Raw genomic sequence first — 14,740 nt, 5'->3', positions numbered from 1 at the left:
CCAGAAACGGCTGATGCGAAGAGCAAGCGGAAATTTTAATCCCTTTTCACTCAGTTCTCGGAGAGTGGCGGGATAGAGGAGCCGGTCGTGCACTATAACGGCAAACAGTCTTGCTCCGGATCCGGCGCTTGACAGCCAACTGCGCGCTCTATCTACTCCGACACGACGAGATAAGTCCATTTCAGAAATCATAAAATCAACATTTTAAAACATTTTTGCTTCGTCAAAATTATTAGCTGCCAACAGGGGCACTAAAAAAAACAGAATCTCATCCTCCTTAACCTTTAAAAATTATCTCTTCATTAAATTTGATTCCCCCATCATCGTTCCATGGTCGTCTCTCTCGCAGCTGAAACGATTGCCAATGGGAATTATCATCCCACCCCGTCGTCATCATCATTTGTACACCCCTCAATCCCATCCGAAGGAAGCTCTCGCCGCATCAAACAATGTCTCGACTTTTCCTCTTTCCGCAGCATCCGTGTCAAAACCGACGACGACAACACAGAAAGGGCAGAAATTTCCCAACTAAAAAGCGCTCGTTGCTAAATCCTTCCACCCTCTCATTCTCATCTGCTCTGACAAGAAGTCACTTCATTTTTAGCGGTTCCCTGAGTTGCTTTTAAGGTTCAAGATTGAAATCTTTTGACGCTTCATTTCGTTTCGTTTCCACTTGCTTCTGTTTCCCGTCGACGACGGTGACGTTGCGTTGCGTTGTGGCTTTTTCCGACCTCGCCGAACAGATGACACACACCGTCGAAATCGCGATTATGATGAGGTGAAGACGAGCTGCGCTTACGTTTCCGGTGAGCATTGTCCTTCGGCACTGTAGGTACTGATGGGAGGAAACATTTTTCGGCGTGGGATGCCGGAGAGTGAGACTTTCTTCGATGAGGTAGCGATTTTGGAAATGGTGCGGTGATCGGAATGAACAGATTTGCGATAAATGCCAATCAACGGTAATCGGAAGCGATGGCGTGGAAGTGAAGCTCGGGGTTTGCGTGGTGTTTTCCGCCGATGACGACGGTGACAGAGTTGTGCAAGGGATTTGATCTGTGTTGTTTGGAATGACAGGTAAATTGTTTTCAACTTTGATTTTCTTTTTTTTTACTGGTTGTTCAAAAACTACGTTGACCAATTTTGAGTGGTTTTAGACACATCGTAGTGTTCGGAAAATCCCGGATATAATAAACTCGAATGCGAATCTGGCAATCAAATCTCACGCTTGAGATTCTCATGGATTTTTGCGCACTCACACTCACACTGCCAAAAATCATTCCAGCTTAATACTCACAAATATCGCCCAAACATCAATTGACAACATGCTTATTATAGCATGCATGTTGTCTTAGTTATCCATCCACTGATGCAAATACACGCAGTTGAACTTTGCAAAGCAAAACTCTTTGGCAAATAAACTCACACATGAGATTTGAGATTTTGAGATTTCAGAACCCTGACACATCGTAACTGCTTTTGAAAACAATAACTTCAAACGACAATTTCACGTAGTTCACAGAGCTTAACTGAAGTTTTTGAAACTTCTCTGAATTTTTCAGATATTCCGTAAAGATCCTGAAACGTCCCGAAAGTTTTCGATACTTCCATCCTTCTTCTTCCTCGAATTTCAAGCTTATTGCTTATCGCATATTAGTTTATTGCGTGCTCCAAACTCAGTGTTCCATATGCACTTCCACAGTTATTAATTGAAAGCCTTTGATTCCTGCACCATTTTTGCATTAGTATAATTGTGTGGCAAGTACGATCATACTCCATGCCCAGAAATGTCAAGGAATTTTCCAACCGGAAAAATTTCTAGACAGGACCGGGAATTGAACCCACCTCCAGCATTTTCTTACTTTGTAGCTGCGCCTTTACCGACTGAGCGAAAGGAGTCACAAATTGTCACATTTTCCATGATTCCTTGATTTACCTCCACACTGTTACGTCGTGAATTCATAAACCGCCCCCCCCCCCCTTCTGTTTGATGAACGATGGAAAAAAATCGTGAAATGTTCCAAACACAACTACTGCTGTTCTATGGACTTCTCGGAAGTGTTTCGAACATCTCTGATATTCTACTGATTACTCAGAAGTCCAACGCATTTCTCGGAAGCTCAAGGGGTTTTTTTTTTGTTTAAGAAGATCCGCTGACCTCTCGGAAGTTCTATGGACTTCTCGGAATTTCATCGAACTTCTCGAAAGTTCTATAGGTATATTTTATTTATTTTATTTTACGGACTTCTCGAAAGATCTACGGTCCTTTAATACACTCTACTGACTTTTGGAAGTTCTGTAAATTTCTTAAAGTTCAACAAACTTCTCAAAAGTTCAATGAACTGCGTTGAATGAACTGTTCAACGAATTTCTCAAAAGTTCTACAGACTTATCGGCAGTTCTACAGTCTTTTTGGAAGCTGCACAGAATTCATGGAACTTATATAGAGCTCTTGGAAGTTAAGGGACTTTTCGGCAGTTCTACGGTCAGCTGGGATGTTATACAGTCACTCTCCACAACTCGATGTCCTCTAACTCGATATCGAGTAATAGAACCATACTAAAAATGAGTTTCATGGCTACTGCAATGTTGATTTCCTATGGGATTGTTGTTCTGTGCACTCGATAATTCTAAAGGGCTGAATACAATGAAAGCGGCATAGCGACATAGCGGCACAGTGGCAAACGCGCAATGTTCTAAAATCGCGCTAACCGTTGTACCGCACCCGCATTCCTACCCACAATGCATGCGCGCAATCTATTTGTTTTTCCTCTTCCGCTGCACGTAAACAGGATTATTTTGAATGCAGTTTTGATTTATTTGTTATTTGAATAATCTCTGATTCAGCTGAAAGTAGTGAAGAAAAATCAGTAGAATGTCTTCTGAAAAATTAATCAATCTGTAATCTCGTCTGAAATCTTGTAAAAATATCCAAGGGGCTTTGAAATTCTCTGAAATTTATGGATCGTCTCTGAATTTGAATTAACTTAAAAAAAATGAGGGAGCACTTTAAAAAAGTACCTTGAACCGTGGGAAAATATCGAGAGCTTCGGAGGAAGAGAGCTTCAGAATAGTTCTTTGGAGAAGTTTAAAGTAGTTCTGACGAGAACTTCAAAGTAGTTCTGAGGAGAACTTCAGAGAAATTCGGAAGAGAATTTCAGAGTAGTTCTGATGAGAACTTCAGAGTATTTCTGTGGAGAGTTTCAGAGTAGTTCTGAGGAGACCTTCAAAGTAGTTCTGAGGAGAACTTCAGAGTAGTTCCATTGGCCTCAGGAAAATTTCGAGAAATTTATAAAAACTCCCCGGGAGCACCCGGAACATATATGGCCAGTGTGGTCCTGAGTACTTAATATGGTCACCAATGTTCTTATTTTTGAATTCTCATATAATTTGGTGCGTCACATGAGGATGTAGGTTCAATTTTCACTTCTCCGGGGGTGTCCGGAACATGTTCGGATCTGGCCAACGTGGTGTTCAGTACTTAATATGGACATCAATGATCATATTTTTAAATTTCATATAGTTTGATGTGTCGCATGTGGGTGTTGGTTCAAGAAGAATCTGACCAGTTCCCTGGGGGTACCCGAAATATGTCCGGATGCATGGTTCTGATTACATACTACGACCTTGGATGATTATTTGGTTCACTGCTTGAAGGTTCTGGTTAAATCAAAATTACAAAAAAATAAAACTGAAAATGTTCAGCACTTCTCAGGCTGCCGCTCAACCGCACCGCATTTTTCCAAAATGTTGAAATAAATAGCGTTTTAGTACAATGCCGCTTTGCCGCAACGCGGTCATTGTGGGTTGTCAAACGGATTTCAGTGTATTGGAAAATATTCGCTTGGCGCTATGCCGCTATTTCGCTATCAGTGTGTTCAGCCCTTAAAACTCGATGCTTCCTTCAATATCGAGTTGTAGAGAATTCACTGTATTTTATAAGTTCTATGGACGTCTTAGAAGTTTTATGGACTTAGGTAGTTCTCCAGGCTTCTCAGAAGGTCTGCGGACTTCTCGGAAGATCTACGGACTTCTCAAAAGTTTTACGGGCTTCTCGGAAGATCTACGGCCTCCTCGGAAGATCTACGGACTTCTCGGAAGATCTACGGTCTTCTCGGAAGATCCACGGACATCTCGAAGAATATGCTCCAAAGCTAATGTAATCAGTATGCTTGCCTGAATAACTGCGCTCCCGTTCGCTGCGCTTTAACCCTTACTGCGCATTTTCTGCTGCATCCGCAGCTTCTTCGATGTCTTCATCTTCACCATCAGAAAAAAAACTACAACGACTTCGTATTGCTGCTCTTCATTGCTTCCATCAGCAGCGCTGATTGGTACCAACAGCTCTTGGAAATTCAGCTCCATGAAATCCACTGGCTGAGCATTTTGATCACACGTTAGGCTTTGACATCATTCACCTTCTGCTAGGACTATAACATCTCGACTGATTTGAAACTCACCGCTGTCAGGATTGTACAAACGGTAGCCTTTGGTGTCCTCACAATAGCCGACGAAGATCGCTTTTCTGACCTTGGCATGAGATCCAACAATCTTGATATGCTTGAAGTGTGACTTCTTTCTAGACCACGCCTCTTCTTGCGTTATGTTCTCCAATGACCGCGTTGGACATCGATTGTCCAGATAGGCAGCTGTAGAAACTGCTTCCGCCCAAAACTGCTTACCAAGCTTTGCATCGTTGAGCATGCACCGTGCTTTCACCACCAACGTGCGGTTCATGCCTTCTTCAAAACCATTCTGCTCAGGCGTATACGGACACGTGGTTTGATGCCGGATACCTTCATGTTCCAGAACTTAACGAAAACTTTCGTTGTCGTACTCCGTCCCATTGTCTGTACGCAAAATCTTCAGCTTCTTCCCGCTTTGTCTCTCGGCTCTAGCTTTGAATTTCTCAAATGCTTCAAGCGCCTGATTCTTCCTTTAAAGTAAAAACACTACTACCTTCTTACTGGCATCGTCCACGAAGGTAAGAAAGTAGTGACTTCTTCCAAACGATGGCACCTCCACGGGCCGCACAGGAGTGCAATAGCTTTAGCAGCTCCTTCGCTCTTGAAACACTGGATGGAAACGAAAATCGTGCCTGTTTGCCTGTGAGACACGTCACCCAATTGGTAAGTGCTTCATTTTTGAAGTCGATTCCGCTAGCCACTTCCTGGAGTTTCTTCAAGCTTCCTTCATTCAAATGACCAAGAAGTCTATGCCACAACTCGATGCTGTTAACCAGAAACGATTTTTCCGGCCGACTGACACGATAGAGATCGCCTTCTTCAACTCCGGTAATGACAAGCTCGTCGCTTTCATCCCAGACTTTTCACTTGTTCGCCGTGAGTACCTACTACCTTGTTTCTTCGCTTACAGATGGTGCTGACCGATAACAGGTTGGTTGCTAGGTCCGGAATTTTCAACACATTACCAACTTGCACGCTTACTTCTGCAGTTTCCACGGAAATCGTTCCCTTTGCAACGGCCTTCATGTTTCTGTTGTTTGCTGTTCCAACGTCATGGTCCATGGCAACCGCGTTGACGAAAGGTTGAACCGAACGTGCCATGTGGCTGGTGGCACCGGTATCCAGATACCACTCATCGCTCCTTACATCTCCAATAGCGAAAATACTGCACAGTCTTCTTGACTTGCTTGACTTCAAGTGCCCGGTTTCTCACAGTTGTAGCACAGCTTCTCACCTTTGTTACCGTCCTTTAGTGTGCCAGACTTCTGTCGTTTTGCTGTACAGGGCACCTTCTGTGCTGCTGCTGACCGGACCGTGAACTAATTTTACGTCCTGTAAAATTTTAGCCTTCACTGCATCCGCTGTCAAAGCCATACCGGACGCTTCGAGTCCCACGCTCGTACTGCTCAGGAAGTCCCATCAATAGAATCGCCGCGAGCCAAGAATCGTCCACCTTGAAGCCCACGGATGCGAACTTGTGACTTGTGCTCATCAATTCGTCCACGTACGTCTCAACGCCAGCACAATTGATTAGCCGTACTGACGTGAATTTTCTGAGCAGCCCAATTTTCCTGGTTAATCCGCTTTCCTGGAATGCAGGTTCTCATAGTCTCTTTAAGAGCAATATTGTATCCAAGCAGTTTTATTACGCTTTGGTGAAAATCAGTTATAAATCCAATTTAATTTTTATTGGCTTCAAAGCAACCGCCATAAATTAGCTTGTTGTTGTTCTGTTCTGCTGAAACTTTTTTTTCCATATGGCAATCTTTAGCGGTAAAAATAGGATTGAGTGTTGGTGTCAAGATGACCATGTAATCAATTTTGTTGCATGGCGACATAAGTGAAAATCTTAAAGAAAATATATGCGCTTGAAATTTTATCGTGTATATTGGGATAATACGAGCGTTAAATAAATGCGCCTTCAAAATAATTCAAGTTAACAAAAAAGATTGTTTCAGAAATCAAATTAATTTGATGGAATCATCTTAATTTTACAGAAAATAGATTTCAATAAATAAATTCATACCAATGCACACTGGAAATCATTTCGGATATCTAATTTAGCCATTATTTTATTGAACTTTCTTTGATTTTATTCCAAAGCTAATGGCATTTTCATAATGACAATATGGCGACAGAGGACAGCAGGCAAGAAAAACATCAAGCGCAATTTCTTAAAATGTCTAATGCTTACATTGCACACTGGGTCAGGAATGCAACCTAGCGGACCAGAATTAATAACTCCGAAACGAAGCATTTCCGTGATTTGGTGCCTTCGGCAAAGTTTCTCGTCATAATAAGGACCATCTTTTGACACAAACAAATAGTTCAAAACTCTTCCACAGCATTTGTTAGAGAAACGCATTTAGACCGATATTACCGCGCTGAGTTAGTAATAATACAAAAAGAAAAAGAAGCGCTTTGCGAAGCTGATTACTCATGGAGTAATCATAAGTACCGTAAATCGGGGTAAAGTTAATCATTGAGGTGATGTTGATCACTACACCGTTCAATTTTCGTTTCTCGACAATCTTTTTTCAAGAAATTGTAATCAATGGTACTTTTGAAACGTTTACCCTCTATATTATCTAAACGGTTTAACTCTAAATTTTCAATTTTATGGAGGAAATAAAATATTAAACTTTCAACTGTTCCTAAAAATTATATCAGGAATAGCATTTATTCTGGTGCAGAGTTCGACGAAATTATGTATTTTACTTGGGTCGCTGAACCTCAATCTGAAATTATTTTTAGCATAGCTATTGCTAGTACAGGTTTGAGAACTGTTTGTTTGTGTGCCAAACATATGGTTTTAAACATATTCAGGTACACAGCAAAAAAATAATTTTGATATCACGTCCAAGTGGATGCACCACAATCATGTCGAAAATATGGTGTAAAGGGTGATACGGTCAAAATTTGGTCAAGGGAAAACGCGTGTAAATCGGTGAAATCGTTCATTTAAAAAATCAAATTAAATTTCTTTTTCAAGTTCAATTAGTATAAAATTCAGGAAAAATATTCAGTTAGGCTTTCGCTTTTCCAAATCCGAATTGCCAGGCCTTACGCTTGACCCCTGCCATCAGATTTTGTACAGCCACCTTGTCCACCTTCTTCGCCGCAGAAAGCCAGTTTGCCTTGAACTGCTGCTCGCCCTTAGCAGTTTTTTGGTCTTCTTTAGGTTCCGCTTGACAATAGCCCAGTATTTCTCAATTGGGCGGACCTCTGGCGTGTTGGGAGGGTTCTTGTCCTTGGGAACCACCTGCACGTTGTTGGCGGCGTACCACTCCATGGCCTTTTTACCGTAATGGCAAGATGCCAAATCTGGCCAAAACAGTACGGAACAACCGTGTTTCTTCAGGAAAGGCAGCAGACGTTTATTCAAACACTCTTTCACGTAAATTTCTTGGTTGACAGTCCCGGAAGCTATGAAAATGCTGCTTTTCAAGCCACAGGTACAGATGGCTTGCCAAACCAGATATTTCTTTGCGAACTTTGACAGTTTCATGTGCTTGAAAACATCTGCTACCTTTCCCCTTCCTTTTGCCGTATAAAACTCCTGTCCCGGAAGCTGCTTGTAGTCGGCTTTGACGTAGGTTTCGTCGTCCATTACCACGCAGTCAAACTTCGTCAGCATCGTCGTGTACAGCCTCCGGGATCGCGCTTTGGCCGTCGTATTTTGTTTATCATCGCGATTTGGAGTCACTACCTTCTTGTAAGTCGATAGTCCGGCTTGTTTTTTGGCTCGATGCACGGTTGTAGACGATACACCCAGCTTATTTGCGGCATCTCGGAGAGAGAGGTTAGGGTTTCGCTTGAAACTACCGGCAACTCTCTTTGTCGTCTCAGCGGCTTCCGGTTTTCGATTTCCCCCCGATCCAGACTTCCTGGCTGTCGACAAACGTTCCCCAAACACTTTAATTACATTTGTAACGGTTGATTTGGCAACTTTTAGCGATTTTGCCAACTTTGCGTGCGAGTAGCTCGGATTTTCGCGATGCGCGAGCAAAATTTTGATACGCTGCTCTTCTTGCTTGGACGGCATTTTGACAACTGAAGAGTGAATTCCAAAATCAAAATAGGAGCAACATTCTACACACACACACCTTCAAAATGATTTTTTAAATGCAAAATTGAAAGAAATACGTCAAGTTGATATTGACCAAATTTTGACCGTATCACCCTTTAATATTATTTGCTAAAAAGGACAAAATTATCATTAATACAATGCATGAACTGACATTACGCTGCTTTTACTGCATTTGTTTATTTATGTGGTCATAAAAATTACATGAAATTTTCGACATGATTGTAGTGCATCCACTTTGATGTGATATCAAAATTATTTTTTTGCTGTGTAGATCGATTAAAAGGGATCTACTTGCCCCCGTTTTACGGTAAACACCAGCATTTCGTCTGTCTGAAACTCGATTTGTCAAATGAGTGCTTTGATCTGTCAAACGAGCGACCAGATCTGTCAAACAATATGTGACGCAAACAGATTCAATATAAATTTTGCTTCTTGGGCAAGAATTTGAATTTAGCTTCTACGAGCAGTCACGTCGGTTCGTCGATCTGTTCAAATGTTTCTTGAACTTCAATGCAAAACTCAACTCACATTTAACGAGGCGTGGTGTAAAGATGAGGAGTTGTCCATAAACTCTCATAAGACGACTATTATACCATTTACACATAAAAGGAAAATAAAAATACCAGATTTGCACTTGAAGGATGCTACATTAGTCCTTTCTCAAAAGGTTAAGTATCTGGGAGTAATTCTTGATAGCAAACTCAATTGGAACTTACATTTGAAGCAAATAATAAGTAAGGCTACAAATGCCCTATGCATAGGCAAAAAAACATCTGGTAATAAATGGGGACTGAAACCGTACAATGATCGATTGAATCTATAAGGCTATAGTAAGACCCAGAATAACATATGCATCATTAGTTTGGTGGCCAAAAACAAAGTTAAATATGCTCAACAAAAAAACTCGAAAAGTTGCATAGACTTGCTACAATTTCCATCACAGAAGCAATTCGTAGCACGCCCTCTAAAGCACTAGATACAATCTTCTTACCCTACATTTATTTGTGCAGTTGGAAGCCGAGAAAAACGCACTAAGGTTAAAAAGAACTAAACAGTTTTTTTATGGGGACCTTATGGGTCATCGCAGTATTTTGAAGGAATTTAAGATAAGTTCTGTATTAACTCATGAAGACTGGATGAATAGATAGTATAACTTTGAAAGACTATTCAACGTCACTGAACCTAGTCGCACTGAATGGGAATCTTTGGGAATGGAAATATTCAACCAGGATCAGTAATTTTCTACACAGATGGCTCCAAATTAAACAACAGAGTTGGCGCTGGGGTAACGAGTCCTGGTGTCAACATATCAATATCGATGGGTAAGTGGCCAACCGTATTTCCAGCAGAAATACAGGTAATTATTGAATGTGCTACGGTTTGTTTACGTCGTAATTACAAACATACAAATATATATATTTTCTCTGACAGTCAAGCTGCCCTAACAGCATTGAGGTCCGTTAAATGTTCTTCTAAACTGGTTTGGGAATGCATTCAATTACTACAGCAGGTGGCTAAAAAATAGTATTGTTAACTGATTTTGTGTACCTGGGCACTGTGAGGTTGAAGGTAATGAAAAGACAGATTTATAAGCAAGATTGGGATCATCAAAACCATTGCTAGGTTCAGAATTATTTCTTGGGGCCTCAGAATGTGCCCTCAAAATGGAACTGAAGAACTGGGAAAAATCTATGACAGATAACATTTGGAAAAACACTAAAACAGCTCGACAGTCCAGAAGATTTATATCACCTAATAAAGGAACAACTCAAAGACTTCTTAGTCTCTCCAAAAAAGATCTACGTACTTTTAGTGGCCAAGTCACGGGTCACTGTTCAAGTAAATATTATTTTAAACAGCTAGGAAAATTGGAAGAGTCGATTCTGCAACCTAGAGAGTGAAAACTCGGAACATTTACTTTGTAAGTGTGCAGCACTTTTTCATAAAAGGAAAACATTTTTCGATGAGGGTTTAATACAGCCCTCAGATGTATGGATGACTTCTCCCAGTAAAGCAATTCGTTCTATAATGCCTTACTGGGATAATGCCTATAGTCAGCTAGTGGAAATCACTCAAACAAATAGTGATACAACACCTGATGTGGCATACATTAAACCGGGGCCCGCCACAATAGATCAAATAACTGGTCGCAGTGAAAAAATGTACCCAACAAAGGAAAAAAAAAACTCACAACCTCTGAAATGTTTGAGAAAACCGGCTATATATTAAGTCGACATCCCCTCGACCCATTACAAAGTGATTATTCGTTTGAAATACTTCATGTTCCATATTGAACCAAAATGGTATCGTTATTAAGTAACGGTAACATCAAGTCGTGAAGGTGCAGGCAAGTGTGAACTATTCTGACACTCTTACCACCCCATCATGGAGAAGGGCTTCCGACACGCTTGCATTGATGGGAAAGTGTTATGATTAAACGGGAAGTTTTTCCGGCTAGTCTCTTAAGGAGGAAAAATCCCCACCGAACCAAGCACAAGCAGCAAGCGTATGAGCTTCTGTTGTGCTTCCTGAAGTACAACAGGAATGAAGATTTTGGCAAGCTTTGCGAATTTTACGAAAACACGCTTCCTTTCAACCACCCTTAACCCTTCTCCTCCCCCCCCCCTTTCCCCAACAACTACTCTGCACATACTTCCGGATAGTGCGGGAGCGAGGTGTGTTGCATGCTTGGATCTCAAGAGCTCAACCAAGCGAACCGTGTGGCTGATGCTGCTGCTGCTGCTGAGAACTCTTCTGCTCCGTTTTCCTCTCATTTGCCCCATCATCACCGAGTAGGATCTTAAGTATAGTTAAGAGTGCACAAGAGGGCGAAAAGAAGCGTTTTAATTTGCATAACACGATTTTCCTTAAATAATTGTAACAACATTTTACACACCACGGCCTTCGACGCTTTCGGGACTCCACTTGCTTGAGATGGATGGGAAGGATTTCTGAAATAGCTGCTGCCAGCTACGCTTCAGAAGGAAAAACTTGTTCAAATTCCGCTTTTTTCTTCAGTAATTTTTAATCTCTCACCTCGCCTGCCTGTCTGCTCCAACTATTTGATCCCCGAAAATCTTCCAACCGTCAGAATCTATTAGAGCGAGGATACAGGCACATACACCCACACCCCGGAGGGAGAAGTTGAACTCCACCCGTTCATGCCGCACCGTCTGGTGAGCAGCAAAAAAATAAAGAACTGCTCCACCATACGAAAGAGAATGTTTTAATTAACCCCTTTTTGATAAAGATTAAGGTATTTACGAATGTAGAACGACTGATACTGTTCATAATAATAAACGTTCTGTGTGAGTGTTTTTCTCGGTTTCCTATCCCTCCTGCATTGTGTGCTGCAGTAGAGCCAAAGCCCGACTGCAGAAAGAGCACAGAGACATAGGTACCGGTGCGGCTCTGAGAATGAGCGTTTGGTCTTCCGCAAATGATATGAAATATAAAGTGTAATCCTCAATGTTAACTCGATAATACCTCTTTAGCCTTTTTCTCCTTTTACTCTCGAATACCTTTGTGAGTGTGTCCAGCAGTTGGAACGGAAAGCCTTTTCACTTTATAAAATTTAAACTATTAGCCAGTTAGCCCATGCTCCCCTCCCACAGCCCATCGCATCGGATCGCATCGGTTCCAAGTCCAAGAAGAGTCAAGGGTTGCAGCTGGAGTGATATATGTGCATGAGCTGGCTGACTGCAGGTTGGAACTCGAACGGAGAGGAAAGTGGCCACAACAAACCCAAGCCCATGGTGACCAGTGCAACCCCGGCTGCCGGGATTTGATTGTCGACATGTGCGAGCAGAAGCTCGGTTAGTCTCAAATCGGAAGGAACATATGTTTATTCCTAGATAGTGTCGTTCTGGCTGGGGCTGGTTGATCCTTCTCCGGTTAGTTTGAATCCAGGATGAAAGATGAATGGTGATGGTTTGAGTGGAGTTTTTTTTTTGGAGGTGGCGTGCCACATAAATCTCGGGGATGATGTTCTCGGTAGAGTTGTAAGGGGATTTGATAACATTTTAAGCAGAACCGAATGAAGTATCTAGCTGTATGACAATAATGTTCCCTTGCTGGAAGAAAAGTGGAGGGTTTGTCGAGATAATTTGCGGCACGGGCAGTGCGGTTTTAAGTGGGTTAATATAATCATTTTTTTTACGATTTTGAGGGGTATGCATACCGTTTGGAAAACCGACTTTCGATTCAAGGCATGCATGGCCAAGATCTGAAAATGTCTGTGCGTGTATGTAAATTTTGTAAGTGATGTTTCTCGACAACCACAGAACAGAATTGGACGCATCAACCAACAAATGCAGCGGTTCCAATCGAAATGACGTCTGACACAAAGTTGTAGGACAAAAATATTTCTATTCAGAAAATAAAATACACGGTACAAATTTCAAGTAATTATGGGTTAAAAATAAAAAGGAGGGTTTGAAACTAAATATTATTTAAGCAGCAGACTGTTTAAATTTTATATCTTTTGGGGATATAAGAAGACACAGTGAACAATTTGCAAGGAAGGGGACGGGTCTGGTGTTGTATTCCTGATCTTCTGAGTAGTAAGCATTAACGGTAACCACTTATCTAGTGAGTCTCGTCTATCCTCAGGCTAATCACAAATTATCTAAAAAGTGTTCTAGCGCACAATATTCGTACCGATCGACCCGACCTGGAATTCCCTTTGCTATGTTCAAAAGTCTTAACTGACTAAACTGAGCAAAGCCCCGTGAATACCATCCATTTAATTGGAATTATCAAACTGTTATGAGAGCAATCAAATTTGATTAAACAATCCCGCGAATCGTTCCCTATCGCTTTTATCTACTTTCAAATCCGCTCCAATACTCATTTTAATAAAATCCCAAACATAATTCTCATCACTCGTGAAATCTGCAAAATTATTTCCTCCTCTCCCGAAATGTTCATCCATCCGACCTGAGACGACGCCTGTTGCTCTCCGTCGCCCCTCGTCAATGTTCTCCTCGCGAAATCCTCGCCCGAATCTTCGCTCCTTCCCTTGCCTCCCCTGCTCATCACGCTTTCACTTTCTCATCTCATCTAAGCCCTTATCGCTGTCATCATTATCCCTCCATTCATTTCGCACACGCCAGGGCACCCATTTTCCATCCGTCGCGACGCCGGAGATCTTCTTCATACTCATTATCTGCGATTTTGATAATTTTTCCTTCATCCTGAGCCGCGAACGGCGGAAGAAAAGCCGACTGTGCGCCAATCCATCGCCAAAATTGTTCCCAACAATCCTGCGTACCGGGCGAGCCAAATGTGGGTGGTATGTAGTCGTCTTTCTCCCGGTTTAATCTCTTTCCAGCTGGAGGAACTTACTTACCGACCTACTACTGGGAGCGGGAAGATAAGTAGCTACACACATAGATTCACGCAAGGGTCTCGCATTTTTTTTCTATTTGCAAGCATCCAGAAATCCCTCGCTCACGAAGCTTGATGAGAAAGGTCACGTTGGTGATGTTTGGCTCGAACTTGAAACTGGAAGCTGTATGGAAACAGTTGCACAGCTCACCCTAACATAGCGGTTGACAAATGGTACACAATCAGAATCGAGCTAAGGAGGGTGGAGGATAAATTGTTATGAACTTAAACCTCATTTTCATAAATCTCAAGATTCAAAACTTTTTTTTTTATGCTGCTGAGTTGGGGATTGTTGTCCGCTGGCAGCATGGGATGGCTGATAATTTTCTTCGGTATAATCGGCAAAAGGGCACAGCCATGTCTGAGGGATCCCGGGTGTCGTCGTCGTTGCGAAAAAGACGATGACGACGATGGATTAGGCTCCGCTTGTTTCCGCTTTTGGTTTAATCGGTGGAGGAAGGAAGTTTTCCCTTTCATTGATTATTTTATATAGGGATTAATTTTTGGCTAACTTTTAGTCAAGCAATGCAAAAATTAAATGGTGAAATCCAGAATGCAGAATGAGAAGTACTAAACAAATTTGGTTAGCAATGAATGGGTCGGTGTGGCAAACCATACCGATAACAGAGAGATTGGAATCCTGTTAACTCGACGAAATTTTCATGTCGGAAACTTTCTCGATTTCAGTGGGTTCGTAATCGTGCTTCCCGGGTAGAGGGAAATGGCAAAATCAGAGCGAAATAATATCAAATTTTACTATCAATATCTTATCATGCTATTGGTAAGTGGTGCGAATACC

The 14,740-nt window shown here is 41.7% G+C and overlaps 1 protein-coding gene across 2 annotated transcripts in view; it reads right to left on the bottom strand.

Moving 5' to 3' along the window:
- The window catches only part of dve (SATB1_N and homeodomain domain-containing protein dve), an 897,131-nt gene that overhangs the window by 284,785 nt on the left and 597,606 nt on the right, over positions 1 to 14,740 (bottom strand). The gene's annotated exons all lie outside the window — the stretch shown is intronic.

The sequence above is a fragment of the Ochlerotatus camptorhynchus genome, unplaced genomic scaffold (genome assembly GCF_037179485.1).
Source record: "Ochlerotatus camptorhynchus isolate MF236.1 unplaced genomic scaffold, CSIRO-AGI_Acam_v1.1 ptg000178l, whole genome shotgun sequence".
Taxonomy (NCBI): Eukaryota; Metazoa; Arthropoda; class Insecta; order Diptera; family Culicidae; genus Ochlerotatus; species Ochlerotatus camptorhynchus.
This window is presented reverse-complemented; position numbering and strand designations above follow the sequence as displayed.